This window comes from Canis lupus, chromosome 27 (assembly GCF_048164855.1).
Source record: "Canis lupus baileyi chromosome 27, mCanLup2.hap1, whole genome shotgun sequence".
NCBI classification, from domain to species: domain Eukaryota; kingdom Metazoa; phylum Chordata; class Mammalia; order Carnivora; family Canidae; genus Canis; species Canis lupus.
The window spans coordinates 5966645-5979237 of record NC_132864.1 but is presented as its reverse complement, the minus strand read 5'-3'; positions in this window follow the sequence as shown (position 1 = coordinate 5979237).

Here is a 12593-nt window from a genome sequence, read left to right as displayed (position 1 = left end):
CACTAGCCCACAGTCCCGCCCACAGTGGAAGAGGGTTGAGTGAGTTTTGCAGGACGTGGTAAAAGTCTGGTCCACATTTCATTTCGTGTCCTGTGGGCTCCAATTCCTTGTCCTTAAGTATTTCTGGGGAAACCGGGTGTTGGTCTCCATTCCAGTGAGATGTTTCTGAAGCTAACAGGCCACAGCTGGAGCCTGGATGAGGCAGGTGTGGCCTCTGGAGCACCCGACTCCTCCTGCATGGCTTCCTACAGTGCCTGAGCGTCCCGCAGGGGGCACCCGAGCCCAGGCCCCACCCAGGGGTGCGCATGTGCAGTAGGCCTCCTCTGCCTTCACTAACAGGAGCCAGCCTGTGTTGGGGAGGCCTGAGGAGGACATGGGGACGTGTCCACGCTGATGAATCCCAGCCTCCTCAGGACCTTGGAAGTCTCGGGGGGAAATTGGGCCACGTTCATGCTGACAGGATCCCTTGTCTCCTCAGGACCAGCAGTGAGGTTCAGGAAGATGTGGGCCCGCATCCACACTGCCAGGAGCCCTGGGCTGCCTCAGATCCCGCGGGGAGGCTTCAGGAAATTGTGGGCCTGCATCTACGCTGACAGGAGCCCCTGAGCTGTCTCAGGACCCGTGGGGACACTTCAGGAAGATGTGGCGATGCGTTCATTCTGACAGGAGCTCCCGGGCCCCTCAGGACATAAGTTGAGGCTTCTGGAAGCTGGGTGCCGCATTCACGGTGACAGGACCCCCATCCTCCTCAGGACCTGCACTTTGGCTTTGGGATGTATGGGGACGTGTCTATGCTGACAGGAACCCACAGCCTCCTCAGGACTCGCGGTGAGTTTTCTGGGGGACGTGGGGCCATGCCCAAGCTGACAGGAGCCCCTGGCCTCCTGAGGACCTGCAGTGAGGGTTCCAGAGGATGTGAGGCATAGTCCACAGTGATAGGAGACCCGGTGTCCTCAGGACCTGCTGACTATGACTCAGGAACATGTGGGGCCAGGTCCGCACTCACATGAGCCTGGATTATTCAGGACCCCGTGGAGGACTCTGGAGGCACCATTGGGGGCCACATCCACATCAGAAGGGACTACTCAAAACCATAGGGTAAGTGAATGTGTAGAATAAATGGTAGGGTCAGGGGAGCGGAGGCAGTTGGTGGTTAGGCTAGGTTAGATGTTAGGAGTTATGATTATGCTTATGGTTACGGATTAGAGGTTAGGTGAGGCATAAGTGTAAGGGTCAGTAGTTAAGAGATAGGATGGGGGTTAGGGTTAGGGACAGGATTTAGAGTTAGGGTTAGGGTTTAGGCTCTAGGGATTAGGGCAGGAGGTTTGGAGTTGGGGATAGGGTTATGGTTAGAGTTAGGGTTGGGCTTAGGTTTGCATTTAGGGTTAGGGGTTAGGGTGTGAGTTAGGGTTAGGGTTAAGGGTTAGGGGTTAGAGTTAAAGAAGGGCTAGGTTTAGGGTTAGGGCGAGGGTTAGGGTTAGGATAGGGATTAGGGCTAGGGTTAGCATTAGTGTTTGGTTAGGGGTTAGGTTTAGGATCAGGTCAGGGTACGGATTTGAAAAGGGTAAGAGATACGGTTAGGGAGTGGGTTAGGGGTTAGTTTTAGGGTATGGGTTAGGGTACAGTTTGGGGTATGGGATAGGATTCGTATTAGAGGGTTAGGGTTAGGGTACTGGTTAAGGTTAGGAATAGTATTTGAGTACATTAAGTTAAGGTTAGGGTTAGAGGGTAAGGTTAGGGTTAAATTTAAGGTAGGGGTCAGGCTTAAGGGTTTAGAATAGGTTTAGGAGTTAGGGTGAGGGTTGGCAGGAAGGTTCAGTGAATGTGTTTCGGTCTTGTGGTTTGTGTTTGGTTTTCCATTAGTGATGGGTCTTGTTTAAGGGTTAGGTTAACATTAGGATTAAGTGTAGGGTTAGGGTTATGTCTGTGTATGGTTAGAGTTTGGGTCTTGGTATGTGCCTGCACTGGGACTCCTAGCATCTTGGGCAGTTTAGTTTTATGCACTCTATTTAGGTTTTGGTTTCAAAGATAGCCTGACTCCAGCAAGTCATTGGCCTCCCCAGAGAATCAAAATCCAGGCTTCTGCTGGGGTCAGAAAAGACATGGCAGGCTTCTCCCAAGCTGAGCTAAGGAGGGGATTTGTGGCTCTAAATACGCTTTATTTGGATTTTCAGTTGCCTTTCTGATTTTATCTCTTGTGCGCACATGTTTAATCAATCTTACCAATTATCATTTTAAAGTTTTACTTGAATTCCTGTTTGTAAACACAGTATGATAAAGTTTCAGGTTTACCACATAGTGATTCAATCCTTGGATACAACGCCTGGTACTGGTCACAGGTGCCCTCCAGTATTCCCATCCCCTGATTCCCCATTCCCCCACCTTCCTCTGGTGTTGATTAGTTTATTCACTGTGGTTAAGAGTGTGTATCTTGGTTTGCTTCTCTCATCCCCCCCTCTGCCCCTTTGCCAGTTTGTTTGGTTTTTTAAAATTCACATGTGAATGCCATTGTATGGTATTTGGTATCTGTCTTTCTCTGACTGAGTTCATTTAGCATAAGTCCTTTCCACTTCTCCCACGTCATTTTAAATGGCTTCATTTCATCTCTTCTGATGACGCAGTGATGTCACAGTGTGTATATTTACCACATTGTCTCTGCCCGTTCTTCTGTCGATGGACATCTGGGCTGTATCCACAGACTGGCTTTTGTTGATAACGCTGCTACAAACACTGGGCTGCGTGTCCCTCTTCCAATCTACTAAACTACTTTTGTATCCTCGTGGTAAATACCTAGCTGTGCAATTTTGGAATCATAGGGTAGCTCTATTTTTAACTTATTTTATTTTATTTTTTTTTATGATAGTCACAGAGAGAGAGGCAGAGATAGAGGCAGAGGGAGAAGCTGGCTCCATGCACCAGGAGTCCAAAGTACGATTCGAACCTGGGTCTCCAGGATTGCGCCATGGGCCAAAGGCAGGTGCCAAACCACTGCGCCACCCAGGGATCCCCTATTTTTAAAATTTCGAGGACCCTCCACACTGTTTTCCACAGTGGTTGTACATTTTCGCATGCCCACCAGGAGTGTAAGGGGGCTCCCCCTTCTCCATAGCCTCACCAACATCTGTTGTTTCTTGTGTTGTTAATTTTAGCCATTCTGACGTCTGTCAAGTGACATCTCATTGTGGTTTGCATTTCCCTGATGATGGGTGATGCTGAGTGCCTCTCCGTGTGTCTGGTGGCCATCTGGATGTCTAATCAGAGACAAAGTCTATTTATCTCTTCTACCCATCTGTAGTTGGATAATTTGTGTTTAGGATGCTGAGATTTATATTTGCTTTATGTATTTTGCATACTAACTCTTTATTGGACGGGTTGTTTACAAATATCTCCTCTCATTTTGTATGTTGTCTTTTAGGTTTGGTTGTTTCCTTCACTTTGCAGAAGCTTTTAAATTTGATGAAGTCCCAATAATATTTTTGCTTTTGTTTCCCTCACCTCAGAGGCATATCTAGAAAGAAGATCCAATGGCCAATATCAAAGACGTTGCTGTCTATCTTTTCTTCTTCGTATATGGTTTCAGGTCTCACATTTAGGTCTTTCATCCATTTTGAATTTATTTTTTATATATATGGTGTAAGAAAGTGGTCCAGTTTCATTCTTCTGCATGAGGCTGACTGGTTTTCCGAAAACCATTTGTTCTTATCCTGTGATCAGGGTTAGGGTTTGTTGAAGAGACTGTCTTTGTGCCATTGGATATTCCGTCCTGCCTTGTTGTCGATTAATGGATCATAGAGTTACAGGTTTGTATCTTGTTTCGGCTTTCCATTCTGTTCTGTTGATCTAAGCGTCTCCTGTTGGGAGATTCTATATTGCTGATTCAATTTCTAAAATCTTTTTTTTTTTAATCTTTTTTTTTTTTTAATTTATGATAGTCACAGAGAGAGAGAGAGGGGGGCGAGCAGAGACAAAGGCAGAGGGAGAAGCAGGCTCCATGCACCGGGAGCCCGACGTGGGATTCGATCCCGGGTCTCCAGGATCGCTCCCTGGGCCAAAGGCAGGCGCCAAACCGCTGCGCCACCCAGGGATCCCTGATTCAATTTCTTTGCTGGTTATCTGTCTGTTCAAGTTTTTTATTTCTTCCTTTTTCATTTTTGCTATGTTATATATTTCCAGGAATTGATCTATTTCTTCCAGGTTCTAGGTTGCTGGCATATAATTTTGCATAATGTTCTCTTATAATTATTTGTATTTCTCTAGTGTTGGTTGTTATTTCTGTTTTCCCATTTGTGATTTTATTTGGGTCCTTTCTCATTTTTTATCTTTTTTCTTTTTTAAATATTTTATTTATGTATTCATGTGAGACACAGAAAGGCAGAGGTAAAGGCAGAAGGAAAATGAGGCTCCAGTGGGTCCTGTGTTGGACATGATTCCCCAGGACCCCGGGATCATGATCTGAGTGAAAGCAGATGCTCAACCCCTGATTCACCCAGGTTCTTTGTTGATTCAATTCCTTTGCTCATTATGGGTCTGTTCACATTTTCTATTTCTTCCTATTTCAGATTTGCTCATTTGCACATTTCTAGGGATTTGTCCATTTCTTCCAGATCCCCCAGTTTGTTAGCGTATAATCTTTCATAGTATTCCCTTATAATTGTCTAATTTTGCTGGTGTTGATTGTGATCTCTCTTCTCTCATTTGTGATTTTATTTATTAAGTCTTTTCTCTTTTCTCGTTGATAAGGCTGGCTAGGGCTTGATCCATTTTCTTAATTATTTTGAAGAACCATCTTTTTGTTTCATTATTCCATTCTACTGCTTTGTTGTTTCTGTATTGTTTATTTCTGCTCTCACCTTTTTCCCCCCCTTCTTCTGTAGTCTTTAGGCTTTTTTTGCTATTCCTTTTCCAGCCTATTTAGGTGGAGCGTTAGGTTGTGTATTGGAGACTTCTTGTTTCTTGAGGTAGGCCTGTATTGCTATTCTACTTCCCCCTTAGGACTGCCTTTTCTACATCCTAGAAGTTTGGAGAAACATGTTTTCATTTTCATTTGTTTTAAATTTCCTCTTTAATTTCCTGGTTGCTCCATTCATTCTCTACTAGGATGTTCATAATCTCCACGTATTTTTGGTCTGTCCAAATTTTTTCTAACTGTCGAGTTTGAGTTTTATAGCGTCGTGGTCCGAAAATGTGCAGGGTGTGATATCAACCTTCTTGTACCTGTTGTACCTGTTGAGGGCTGATTTGTGGCCCATGATATGATCCTTTCTGGAGAATGTCCCATGTGCACTTGAAAGGAATGTGTATTCTGCTTTAGAAAGAAATGTTCAGACTATATCTGTTGAGTCCCTGTGGTCCAGTGTGTCAAGGCTATTGTTCCCCTGTTGATTTAATGCATAGATGATCGGTCCATTGACAAAAGTGGGTGTTAAAATCCCCTGTCATTGTATTATTATCAGTGAGTTCCTGAATGTTTGTTGTTAATTGGTTCGTATATTTAGGTACTCCCATGTTGGCAGCATAAATATGTAGTTGTTGGAACTTTTATTTAAATAAAGTTATTTTTTATTGGTGTTCAATTGACCAACATACAGAATAACACCTAGTGCTCTTCCCGTCAACTGTCCCACTCAGTGCCCGTCACCCATTCACCCTCTCTTCCTGCCCTCCTCCCCTTACAGCACACCTAGTTCATTTCCCAGAGTTAGGAGTCTTTATGTTCTATCTCCCTTTCTGATATTTCCCACACGTTTCTTCTCCATTCCCTTATATTCCCTTTCACAATTATTTATATTCCCCAAATGAATGAGAACATACACTGTTTGTCCTTCTCCGATTGACTTACTTCACTCAGCATAATACCCTCCAGTTCCATCCACGTTGAAGCAAATGGTGGGTATTTGTCTTTTCTAATGGCTGAGTAATATTCCATTGTATACATAAACCTCATCTTCTTTATCCATTCATGTTTCAATGGACACCAGGCTCCTTCCACGGTTTGGCTATTGTGGACATTCCTGCTATAAACATCGGGGTGCAGGTGTCCCGGCGTTTCATTGCATCTGAATCTTTGGGTAAATCCCCACCAGTGCAATTGCTGGATTGTAGGGAAGGTCTATTTTTTTTCTTTTTTTTTCTTTTTTAAATTTATTTATGATAGCCACACTGATAGAGATAGATAGATAGGGAGGCAGAGACATAGGCAGAGGGAGAAACAGACTCCAAGCACTGGGAGCCGACATGGGATTCGATCCCAGGTCTCCAGGATCGCGCCCTGGGCCAAAGACAGGCGCCAAACTGCTGCGCCACCCAGGGATACCTTTGTTCTAATTTCAAGGCATTATGGTCTGAGAATATGCAGGGGACGATCCCAATCATTTGGTATCTTCAGACCTGATTTGTGACCCAGTATGTGGTCTATTCTGGAGAAAGTTCCATGTGCACTTGAGAAGAATGTGTATTCACTTGAGTTTGGATGTAAAGTTCTGTAGATTTCTGTGAAATCCATCTGCTCCAGTGTATGATTTAAAGGTCTCGTTTCTTTGGAGATGTTTTGCTTAGAAAACCTATAGAGTGTAGAAAGAGCTAGATTGAAGTCACCAAGTGTAAGTGTATTATTATCTAAGTATTTCTTCACTTTGGTTATTAATTGGTTTAAATATTTGGCAACTCCCACATTCAGGGCATATATGTAGATGATTGTTAAGTCCTCTTGTGGATAGATCCCTTAAGTATGATTTATTGTCCCTCTTCATCTCTCACTACAGTTCGGGGTAAATTTTAGATTATCTGATATAAGGATGGCTACCCCTGCTTTCTTTTGAGGACCATTTGAATGGTAAATGGTTCTCCAACCTTTTATTTTCAGGTTGTAGGTGTCCTTATGTCTAATATGAGTCTCTTGTAGACAGCAAATAGATGGGTCCTGCTTTTTTATCTAGTCTGAAACCCTGCGCCTTTTGATGGGGTCAATAAGCCCTTTCATGTTCAGAGTTACTATCAACAGATATGAGTTTAGTGTCATCATGACATCTATTCAGTCCTTATTTTTGTGGATTGTTCCACTGAACTTCTTCTTAAAGGAGAATTTTAAGAGTCCCCCTTAAAATTTCTTGCAGAGCTGGTTTGGAGGTCACATATTCTTTCAGTTCCTGCCTGTCTTGGAAGCTCTTTATCTCTCCTTCCATTTTGAATGAGAGCCTTGCTGGATAAAGTATTCTTGGTTGCATGTTCTTCTTATTGAGGACCCTGAATATATCCTGCCAGCCCTTTCTGGGCTGCCATGTCACTGTGGAGAGGTCTGCTGTTACCCTAATGCTCCTCCCCATAAATGTCAGGGATTTCTCGTCTCTTGCTGCTTTAAGGATCTTCTCTTTATCTTTGGAATTTGCAAGCTTCACTATTAAATGTCGAGGTGTTGGATGGTTATTATTGATTTTGGGGGGGATCTCTCTATTTCCTGGATCTGAATGCCTGTTTCCCTTCCCAGATTAGGAAAGTTTTCAGCTTGAATTTGTTCAAATACATATTCTGGCCCTCTGTCCATTTTGGCGCCCTCGGGAACCCCAATTACACGTAGGTTTTTCTTCCTCAGGGTGTCGTTTATTTCCCTTAATCTGTCTTCCTGGTCTTTTAATTGTGTGTCTCCTTTTTCCTCAGTTTCCCTCTTTGCCATCAACTTGTCTTCTATGTCTCTCACTCGTTCTTCTACCTCGTTAACCCTCATCATTAGGACTTCTAGTTTGGATTTAATCTCATTCAATTGATTTTTAATTTCGGCCTGTTTGGATCAAAATTCTGCAGTCATGAAGTCTCTTGAGTGCTTTATGCTTTTTTCTAGAGCCACCAGTAGCTGTATAACAGTGCTTCTGAATTGGCTTTCTGACATTGAATTGTAATCCAGATTTTGTAACTCTGTGGGAGAAAGGACTGTTTCTGATTCTTTCTTTTGAGGTGAGGTTTTCCTTCTGGTCATTTTCCTGAGTGCAGAGTGGCCAAAAAGAAATTGTATTGGGAGAAGGAGAAAAAGAGAGGAGAGAAAGAAGGAAAGAAGAGAGAAAAACGAAAAAGAATAAAGGAAGAAAGAAGGAAATAGAGAATAAAAAGAGAAAGAAAGGGATCCCTGGATGGCGCGGCGGTTTGGCGCCTGCCTTGGCCCAGGGCACGATCCTGGAGATCCGGGATCGAATCCCACGTCGGGCTCCCCGTGCATGGAGCCTGCTTCTCCCTCTGCCTGTGTCTCTGCCTCTCTCTCTCTCTGTGACTATCATAAATAAATAAATAAATACCTTAAAAAATTGGAAAGAGAAAGATAAAGAAAGAAAGGGGGGTAAAGGGGAGGGTGAAGCAATCAGAAATAAAAAAAAACATGGGGGAGTATCTTCTGATTCTGTATACTTTAAGTCCCTTGACTTCCCCTGGAACTTGCCTGTCTAGCCGGTCTTCTGGGGGGAGGGGCCTGTTGTGCTTATTCTCAGGTGTTAGCACTTGGGAGAGCCGCTCTGTCCCCTGCCTCGTGCAGGGCTCAGTGGGATTAGTTTCTCCCATGAGGCCCCAGGAGGAACAACCCCAGTGGTAGCGGCCAGCTCTGGAAACCTGTATTCAGCCCCCGCAGTAACTCAGGAGCAGTCCCTCTGCAGGTCCTGGAGGCTCTGGGGCAGGTCCGCTGATCTGCTCAGCTCTGGACAGGAGCGTCCTTGCTGTCCTGGGCCTTACGGGCCTCTGCTTGTCCCCGGGGAGGCTGAATCCTGGGCTGTGCTGTTGGATTCTCGCTCTTGGCCGCATAGCCACCTCACTGTGGAGCCACCGCCCGAGCCCCTCTGAGTTGTTCCCGAGCTCCGCATCCCCCTCTGAATGGAGCCTCTTCCTCTGCAGGAGGCGCCGCTGCCAAGCTGCTCCTAGGGCCGTGCAAACCCCTCTGTGCAGAGCCACCACCTGAGCCCGACAGAGCTGCTCCCTGGTCAATGCATGTGCCCTGCAGCCCTTAGGGAGCTCGCTGCACTCTCCTGGGAGTGCAGATGTCTATTCGTGTCCCAGGGAGCCCTAGGGCATCCCCGCCCTCCTGGGTCCTGCTCTGACTCCTTGAAGGTGCCATTCTGCCCTGGAAGATTGGTGAAGCTCCTTCTTCTCCCAGGACAGAGCTCTTCTGTCCTGTGGGCACTCGCCCCGGCCTTAGCCAGGCTCCTCACAGGGCCCCTCACCCTTGTATGCCTTTTGTTTCTTTATTTCTTTTTCCCGTCTTCCTACCTTGATAGAATCACGAACTTTTCCACTGTAGCATTCGGTCTGGTCTCTGTTTAAATCTCAGGCCGAATTAATAGATTTTCAGGATGATTTGAAGGTTATCTAGGTAATTTCGTGGGGACAGGTGATTTGGGGACCCTACACTTCCACCATCTTGCCCCTCCTCCTGTATGTTGCATTTTAGCTTTGGTTGTTTTCTTCATTTTGCGGAAGCTTTTCAATTTGATGAAGTCCCAATAGTAATTTTGCTTTTGTTTCCCTCACCTCAGAGGCATATCTAGAAAGAAGATCCAATGGACAATGTCAAAGACTTTGCTGCCTATCTTTTCTTCTTTGTATTGTTTCAGGTCTCACATTTAGGTGTTTCATCCATTTTGAATTTATTTTTTATATATATGGTATAAGAAAGTGGTCCAGTTTCATTCTTCTGTATGTGGCTGCCTGGTTTTCCTAACACCATTTGTTCTTATCCTGGGGTCATGGTTAGGGTTTGTTGAAGAGACTGTCTTTGTGCCTTTGGATATTCCTTGCTGCCTTGTAGTCGATTAATGGATCATAGAGTTACAGGTTTGTATCTTGTTTCGGATTTCCATTTTGTTCTATTGATCTAAGCATCTCCTGTTGGGAGATTCTTGATTGCTGATTCAATTTCTTTGCTGGTTATCTGTCTGTTCAAGTTTCTTATTTCTTCCTTTATCATTTTTGCTATGTTATATATTTCCAGGAATTGATCTATTTCTTCCAGGTTCTAGGTTGCTGGCATATAATTTTTCATAATGTTCTCTTATAATCATTTGTATTTCTGTAGTGTTGGTTGTTATTTCTCTTTTCTCATTTGTGATTTTATTTGGGTCCTTTCTCATCTTTTTATCTTTTTTCTTTTTTAAAGATTTTATTTATGGATTCATGCGAGACATAGGGAGACAGAGGGATAGGCCTAGGGAAAATGAGGCTGAATGCGGGGACCCTTGATCCCCCAGGTCCCCGGGATCCTGACCTGAGCCAAAGCAGATGCTCAACCACTGAGGTACCCAGGTTCCTTGCTGATTCAATTCTTTTGCTAGTTATGGGTCTGTTCACATTTTCTATTTCTTCCTATTTCAGATTTGCTCATTTGCACATTTCTAGGGATTTGTCCATTTCTTCCAGATCCCCCAGTTTGTTAGCATATAATTTCATAGTATTCCCTTATAATTGTCTAATTTTTCTGGTGTTGATTGTGATCTCTCTTCTCTCATTTGTGATTTTATTTATATAGGTCTTTTCTCTTTTCTCATTGATAAAGCTGGCTATGGCTTGATCCATTTTATTTATTATTTTGAAGATCCAGCTCTTAGTTTCGTTATTCCATTCTACTGTTTTGTTGTTTCTGTATTTTTTATCTCTGCTCTCATCTTTATTTTTTCCCTTCTTCTGTAGGCTTTAGGCTTTGTTTGCTATTTCTTTTCCAGCTCCTTTAGGTGTAGGGTTAGGTTGTATATTGGAGACTTCTTGTTTCTTGAGGTAGGACTGTATTGCTACGTACTTCCCTCTTAGGACTGCCTTTGCTACATCCCAGAGGTTTGGAGAAACATATTTTCATTTTCTTTTTTTTTAAAAAATATATATTATTTATTTATTTATTCATGAGAGACACAGGGAGAGAGAGAGAGAGGCAGAGACACAGGCAGAGGGAGAAGCAGGCTCCATGCACCGGGAGCCCGACGTGGGACTCGATCCCGGGTCTCCAGGATCGCGCCCTGGGCCAAAGGCAGGCGCCAAACCGCTGTGCCACCCAGGGATCCCCATATTTTCATTTTCATTTGTTTTAAATTTCCTCTTTAATTTCCTGGTTGATCCATTCATTCTCTAGTAGGATGTTCATAATCTCCACGTGTTTTTTGTCTGTCCAATTTTTTTCTTACTGTCGACTTCGAGTTTCATAGCATCGTGTTCCGAAAATGTACAGTGTGTGATATCAACTTCTTGTACCTGTTGTACCTGTTGAGGGCTGATTTGTGGCCCATGATATGATCTGTTCTGGAGAATATCCCATGTGCACTTGAAAGGAATGTGTATTCTGCTTTAGGAAGAAATATACAGACTATATCTGTTGAGTCCCTGTGGTCCAGTGTGTCAAGGCTATTGTTCCCCTGTTGATTTTCTGCATAGACAATCGGTCCATTGCCATAAGTGGGTGTCAAAATCCCCTGTCATTGTATTATTATCAGTGAGTTCCTGTACATTTGTTGTTAATTCATTTCTATATTTAGGTACCCATGTTGCAGCATAAATATTTAGTTGTTGGATCTTTTTTTTTAAATAAATTTATTTTGTATTGGTGTTGAATTGAACAACATTCCGAATAACACCCAGTGCTCATCCCGTCAAGTGTCCCCCTCAGTGCCCATCACCCATTCACACACACTTCTGCCCTCCTCCCCTCCCAGCACCCCTTACCTCCCCTCCCAGCACCCCTAGTTCATTTCGCAGAGTTAGGAGTCTTTATGTTCTGTCTCCCTTTCTGATATTTCCTATACAATTCTTCTCTATTCCCTTATATTCCCTTTCAGTATTATTTATATTCCACAAATGAATGAGAACATACACTGTTTGTCCTTCTCCATTTGACTTACTTCACTCAGCATAATACCTTCCAGTTCCATCCACATTGAAGCAAATGGTGGGTATCTGTCATTTCTAATGACTGAGTAATATTCCATTGTATATATAAACCACATCTTCTTTATCCATTCAACTTTGATGGACAGCGAGGCTCCTTCCACAGTTTGGCTATTGTGGACATTCCTAATATAAACATCAGGGTGCAGGTGTCCCGGCGCTTCATTGCATCTGAATCTTTGAGGTTAATCCCCAACAGTGCAATTTCTGGGTCGTTGTACAGGTCTATTTTTATCTCATTGTGGAACCTCCACAGAGTTTTCCAGAGTGGCTGCACCAGTTCACATTCCCACCAACAGTGGTTTCTATATTTAGGTACACCCATGTTGGCAGCATAAATATTTAGTTGTTTGATATTGATAGAGAGTCTTTTTAATTATGAAATATTGCCCTTCTTCATTTCTTCTTACAGTATTTGTTCTTTCTTTTTGAAATTTTAATTACTTATTTATATATTCATGAGAGATACACAGAGAAGCAGAAGAAGGAACATAGCAGAGTGAGAGGCAGGCTCCCCAAAGGGAGGCTGATGTGGGACTCGATCCTGGGATCCCAGGATCACACCCTGAGCCGAAGGCAGATGCTCAACCACTGAGCCACCATGTGTCCCCCAGGGTTTGGTTTCAAATCTCGTTTGTCTGATATAAGTATGGGTCCTCCAGCTTTCTTTTGATATCCATTAGTGTGATATATGA